Source organism: Scyliorhinus torazame, chromosome 6 (genome assembly GCF_047496885.1).
Source record: "Scyliorhinus torazame isolate Kashiwa2021f chromosome 6, sScyTor2.1, whole genome shotgun sequence".
Classification (NCBI taxonomy): domain Eukaryota; kingdom Metazoa; phylum Chordata; class Chondrichthyes; order Carcharhiniformes; family Scyliorhinidae; genus Scyliorhinus; species Scyliorhinus torazame.
The window spans coordinates 119339560-119346060 of record NC_092712.1 but is presented as its reverse complement, the minus strand read 5'-3'; positions in this window follow the sequence as shown (position 1 = coordinate 119346060).

The following is a 6501-nucleotide window of genomic DNA, read 5'->3' as shown; positions in this document are numbered from 1 at the left end:
ACTTTTTTCTTTGCTCTAAGACGGGAAAGGATGAACAGGCTGCCATTTGATCTTGTGTGAAGGAAAATTTCTTCTTCTAGAGACTTAAATACATGAGAAAGCAGCAATGAGAAGAAAATTCCAAACAATGTGGGTGCGAGAACACAGCCCTATTTCACACCACTCAAGATCAGGAAGGGGGCTAATCAGATGCCATTGTACAGGACTGTGTTTCATATTCTTAAGGAACGAAGTGATGAAGCTCAGTAGCTTTGGTGGATATCCGATCTTTGCTAATAAATTGAAGAGGCCATGTTTGCTGACGAGGTCAAAGGCTTTGATAAGTTCCAGGAAGGCAACATAAAGGGGCATCCATTGTTCACGGCATTTTGATTTAACCTGAAAGATCTCTACTTGTCAGTGGAATCACTACTGGGGTGGTACCCTTTCCTCATCATGGTAGCACAGTGGTTAGCACTGTGGCTTCACAACGCCAGGGTCCCAGGTTCGATTTCCTGCTGGGTCACTGTCTGTGAAGTGTGATGTGAGAGTACCTTTAAGAAATGGGTGTTTATAAATGGGTGTGTATATAAGTATCTGTAGTGACAGTACCTTTAAGAAATGGGTATTTATTACTGCAGTGATGTCAGAGAATGGGTGGAGCTGGGCTGTCTGTCAGCTTTTTACTTTTGCTTTCGGCTGTTTGCTGCAGGGTGTGTTTTAGTTTCGTTTTCAGACCTGGATAGCTGCAGTCAAAGCCAGAAGGCGTATTAGAATCTCTCTCTGTAATCTAAAGATTGTAAATCGATCCTGGTGATTTAAAACTAATAACAGTAGTGACTTTAACCTGATTTGCTTCTGGTAAAAGGTGTTTTAAGTCTTATGGATGTTAAAAGGAAAGCTTAAAGGATTACTTAGTGTTGTATTCTTTGGGGGTTGTATTTGAATTAATGACTGCTAAGATGTTCACTGTATGTTTTAAAAAGGTTAACTTGAGTTCATAGAATAAACATTGTTTTGCTTCAGAAAACACTTTTCCATTTCTGCTGTACCACACCTGTAGAGTGGGCCGTGTGCTCCCCATACCACAATCTATTAAAAGTTGTGGGTCAGGTGAACTCCATGATACACTTTAGGGTTCTCTAAACCCTGGCCCTTAACAAAAGTCTGCATGTTCTCACCGTGTCTGCGTGGGTTTCCTCCGGGTGCTCTGGTTTCCTCCCACAGCCCAAAGATGTGCAGGTTAGGTGGATTGGCCATGCTAAATTGCCCTTAGTGTCCATAAAGGTTTGGAGGGGGTTATTGGGTTAGGGGCATAGGGTGGAAGTGAGGACTTAAGTGGGTCGGTGCAGACTTGATGGGCCGAATGGCCTCCTTCTCTACTGTATGTTCTATGTTCTCACAGTTTTACAAAGTGCAAATTGTTATAGTTTCTCATCCGGTAACCTAACATAAATTGGGATTTAAGTCCAGTATCCTAACATGTCACGTTCACCCTTGTTATTATAGAGGGTGATGATGTTGGCATCGCACATGTCCTGTGTAGCGCTCAAAGACTCCGTGAGACGAATAGAGTGAAGTCGATGAGGCTTTATTAAGCTTTATTAAGCGTGTCTGTTCCCCCACAGCTCAATAGTAGACTGGCCTGCGGGGGAGGACTCCGGCTTCTTATACTTCTTATACTCCGCCTTCAGGGAGGAGCTAGAGGTCAACGGCCAACCAGGACCCGGGATCTGTCAGCCAATGACATTAGGGCTTCCAGTCCCACATGACCCCCAATACATACTACCACATTCACCCCTTGTCAAAAAATCACATGGCAATACAATATTGTACAATTTTGTCCTGTTTCAACTATTTACAGAGGGTATAGAGAGAAAAGCAAAATGTTCTTGTGAAAAGTCCATATATTGATTTAGATCGACGCCACGAGTCGGTCGGGCGGTCTGGTCGTCTGTGTCGATTGCCTCGGCCCCGGTGGTGGTGGTGGTGCTTGTATCGGTGCTGTCGTCTCCGGGAGCCTTACGGTTTCAGCTTGGACTTTATTCTTGGTCGGGCCTGAGGGGAGGGGAACCGATCCTCCTGGGAAGGGGGTGGTCGTGGGGTGCGGCGGTGGCAAGAAGGGGGGGGGGTGAATGGTGTCGGGGGTGTGTGTGTGTTGCCGGCGGGCACCAGATCCCGCAGGGAGACTGTGTCCTGTCGGCCGTCGGGGTACTCCACGTAAACATACTGCGGGTTCGCGTGGAAGAGGCGAACCCTTTCGACCAACGGGTCCGCCTTATGTGCCCGCACATGCTTTCGGAGCAAGATGGGTCCTGGGGCCGCCAGCCAGGTCGGCAGCGATGTTCCAGAGGAGGACCTCCTAGGGAAGACAAGGAGACGCTCATGAGGCGTTTGATTAGTGCTCGTACATAATAACGACTGGATGGAGTGGAGAGCGTCCGGGAGGACCTCCTCCAACCGTGAAACTGGGAGATCCCTGGACCGTAGGGCCAGTAGGACGGCCTTCCAGACCGTGCCGTTCTCCCTCTCTACTTGCCCGTTCCCCCGGGGGTTGTAGCTGGTCGTCCTGCTTGAGGCTATGCCCTTACTGAGCAGGAACTGGCGCAGCTCGTCACTCATGAAAGAGGACCCCCTGTCGCTGTGGACGTATGCGGGGTAACCGAACAGTGTGAAGATGCTGTTCAGGGCTTTAATGACTGTGGCCGCGGTCATGTCAGAGCAGGGAATGGCAAAAAGGAAGCGGGAGTATTCGTTCACCACATTAAGAAAATATGCGTTGCGGTCGGTGGAGGGGAGGGGCTCTTTGAAATCGAGACTGAGGCGTTCAAAGGGGCGGGAAGCCTTAATCAGGTGCGCTCCATCTGGCCTGAAAAAATGCGGTTTGCATTCCGCGCAGATGTGGCAGTCCCTTGTGACTGTACAGACCTCCTCTAAAGAGTATGGGAGATTGCAGGACTTGATGAAGTGGAAAAACCGAGTGACCCCCGGGTGGCAGAGGTCCTCGTGGAGGGTTTGGAGGCGGTTAATTTGTGCGTTGGCACGTGCCGCGGGATAGGGCATCGGACGGCTCGTTCAGCTTTCCGGGACGATACAAAATCTCATAGTTGAAGGTGGAGAGCCCGATCCTCCACCTTAAGATCTTGTCGTTTTTGATTTTGCCCCACTGTGCATTATCGAACATGAAGGCTACCGACCGTTGGTCCGTGAGGAGAGTGAATCTCCTGCCGGCCAGGTAATGCCTCCAATGTTGCACAGCTTCCACTATGGCTTGGGCTTCCTTTTCCACTGAGGAATGGCGGATTTCTGAGGCGTGGAGGGTCCGGGAGAAAAAGGCCACGGGTCTGCCCGCTTGGTTAAGGGTGGCCGCTCGAGCTACGTCGGAGGCGTCGCTCTCGACCTGGAAGGGGAGGGACTCGTCGATGGCGCGCATCGTGGTCTTTGCGATACCCGCTTTGATACGGCTGAAGGCCTGGCAAGCCTCTGGCGACAGAGGGAAGGTCGTGGTCTGTATTAGGGGGCGGGCCTTGTCTGCGTACTGGGGGACCCACTGGGCGTAGTATGAAAAGAACCCCAGGAAGCGTTTCAGGGCTTTTGAGCAGTGCGGGAGGGGAAATTCCATGAGGGCACGCATACGTTCGGGGTCGGGGCCTATTATCCCATTGCGCACTACGTAGCCCAGAATGGCTAGCCGAGAGGTGCTAAAAACGCACTTGTCCTCGTTGTACGTGAGGTTCAAGGCTTTGGCGGTCTGGAGGAATTTTTGGAGGTTGGCGTCGTGGTCCTGCTGGTCGTGGCCGCAGATGGTTACATTGTCGAGATACGGGAACGTGGCCCGCAACCCATGTTGATCAACCATTCGGTCCATCTCCCGTTGGAAGACCGAGACCCCGTTTGTGACGCCAAAAGGGACCCTTAGGAAATGGTATAATCGCCCGTCTGCCTCGAAGGCTGTGTACTTGCGGTCACTTGGGCGGATGGGGAGCTGATGGTAGGCGGACTTGAGGTCCACGGTGGAGAAGACTTTATATTGGGCAATCCGATTGACCATGTCGGATATGCGGGGGAGAGGGTACGCGTCTAGTTGTGTGTACCTGTTGATGGTCTGGCTATAGTCTATGACCATCCTTTGTTTCTCCCCTGTCTTCACTACTACCACCTGCGCTCTCCAGGGACTATTGCTGGCCTGGATTATGCCTTCCTTTAGTAGCCGCTGGACTTCGGACCGAATAAAGGTCCGGTCCTGGGCGCTGTACCGTCTGCTCCTAGTGGCGACGGGTTTGCAATCCGGGGTGAGGTTCGCAAACAAGGACGGGGGTTGCACCTTGAGGGTTGCGAGGCCGCAGATAGTGAGTGGGGGTATTGGGCCGCCGAATTTGAACGTAAGGCTCTGTAGGTTGCATTGAAAATCTAATCCCAGCAAGGTGGGGGCACAGAGTTGGGGAAGGACGTTTAGTTTGTAGTTTTTGAACTCCCTCCCCTGCACCATTAGGGTAACTATGCAGAATCCTTGGATCTGTACGGAGTGGGATCCTGCAGCTAGGGAAATCTTTTGTGCGCTGGGATAGGTGGTCAAGGAACAGCGTCTTACCGTGTCGGGGTGGATAAAGCTCTCCGTGCTCCCGGAGTCGACTAGGCATGGCGTCTCGTGGCCGTTTATTAGCACCGTTGTCGTCGTCGTCTGGAGTGTCCGGGGCCGAGCTTGATCGAGCGTAATTGAAGCGAGACGTGGTTGTAGTAGTGGAGTGGGGTCCGTTGTTGCCGTCCAAGATGGCGTCGGGGATGAACAAAATGGCCGCCCCCATACATCGCACGTGGCTGGGGGGTCACAAGATGGCGGCGGGGGTGGACAAAATGGCCACCCCCACGCGCCGTAGAGGTTTGGGGTGGTCCAAGATGGCGGCGCCCTTCCTCCCCTCGTGGTGGCCGGGACCCAAAATGGCGGCGTCTGCAGATCGCACATGGGGCGCTGGGGGGGTTGGGGAGCGTTAGGACCGCGCGGGGCTCCCTCCTCTCCGGGGACAGCGGTGGTCGGGACCCAAGTTGGTAGCGCCGGTGCAAGCATGTGGGGTGTGCGGGGGGGGCGTAGGGGGTTTGCCGCGACGGGTACGTATGGGGCCCAATGGGTTGCCCCACGGTCGGGGCCGTAGGCGCGGGTATTACGCGCGGCCACGTCTCGGGAGGCTGCTAGGGCCCGTGCCTCTGAGAGTCCTTGCGACTCTTTTTCTAGAAGTCTTTGGCGGATTTGGGAGGATTGCATACCTGCCACAAAAGCATCGCGCATTAACATGTCCGTGTGTTCGTTTGCGTTCACCGACGGGCAGCTGCAGGCTCGTCCCAAAATCAGCAGCGCGGCGTAGAATTCATCCATCTATTCTCCGGGAGCTTGCCGTCTCGTCGCGAGCTGGTAGCGAGCGTAGATTTGGTTAACTGGGCGGACATAGAGACTTTTCAGTGCTGCGAACGCTGTCTGGAAATCCTCCGAGTCTTCGATGAGGGAGAAAATCTCCGTGCTCACCCTTGAGTGCAGGACCTGTAGTTTTTGGTCTTCTGTGACCCGGCCGGTGGCCGTTCTGAGGTAGGCCTCGAAACAAGTCTGCCAGTGCTTGAAGGCTGCTGCCGCGTTCACTGCGTGGGGGCTGATCCTCAGGCATTCCGGAATGATCCTGAGCTCCATAGTCCTTTTTAGGCACGCTTAATAAATTGTAGCGCACAAAGACTCCGTGAGACGAATAGAGTGAAGTCGATGAGGCTTTATTAAGCGTGTCTGTTCCCCCACAGCTCAATAGTAGACTGGCCTGCAGGGGAGGACTCCGGCTTCTTATACTCCGCCTTCAGGGCGGAGCTAGAGGTCAACGGCCAACCAGGACCCGGGATCTGTCAGCCAATGACATTAGGGCTTCCAGTCCCACATGACCCCCAATACATACTACCACATCCTGTGGTACTGCTCCCTTATCCCAGTGCTGGCAAAGCATTTTGTAGAGTTTTGAGACTATAGCTGGCTTGGCACACTTAATTATTTCAGGTGTAATGCCATCCTTTCCAGGTGCCTTTCTGCTGGTTCGAGAACCAATGACGTTGCTAAGTTTTGGTTGCATTGGTTGTTCATCTAGCTCGTCCATGATAGGCAGAGGCTGAATTGCATTAAGGGTGGCAACAGTGAAAATGTTTCCCCTGGAGTACAGTTTGAGGTATTGCTTCACCCAGCGGTTAATTTGCTTGCTTTGCGCAGCAATTGTTTCCCTGGATTTAGACTTGGTTGGTCTTCTTGATGGTTGGCCCAAAAGCTTTCTTGATGCCATCATACATTTCTCTGATATTTTTGGTGTCAGAGGCCAGCCAGATACAACTGTATAGATGTTGCCAGCAGTGGCTTGCACAATGCCTAGCTGTTCTTTGTGTGCTAACAAGGTTTTCTATCTGGGGGCTTGCTGGTGGTTCATAAGTGCAGTATGCTTGGTGACTACGGCTGGTTCCATCACTTCAACATGGGCTTGAAACCAGTATACTTTCTACTTC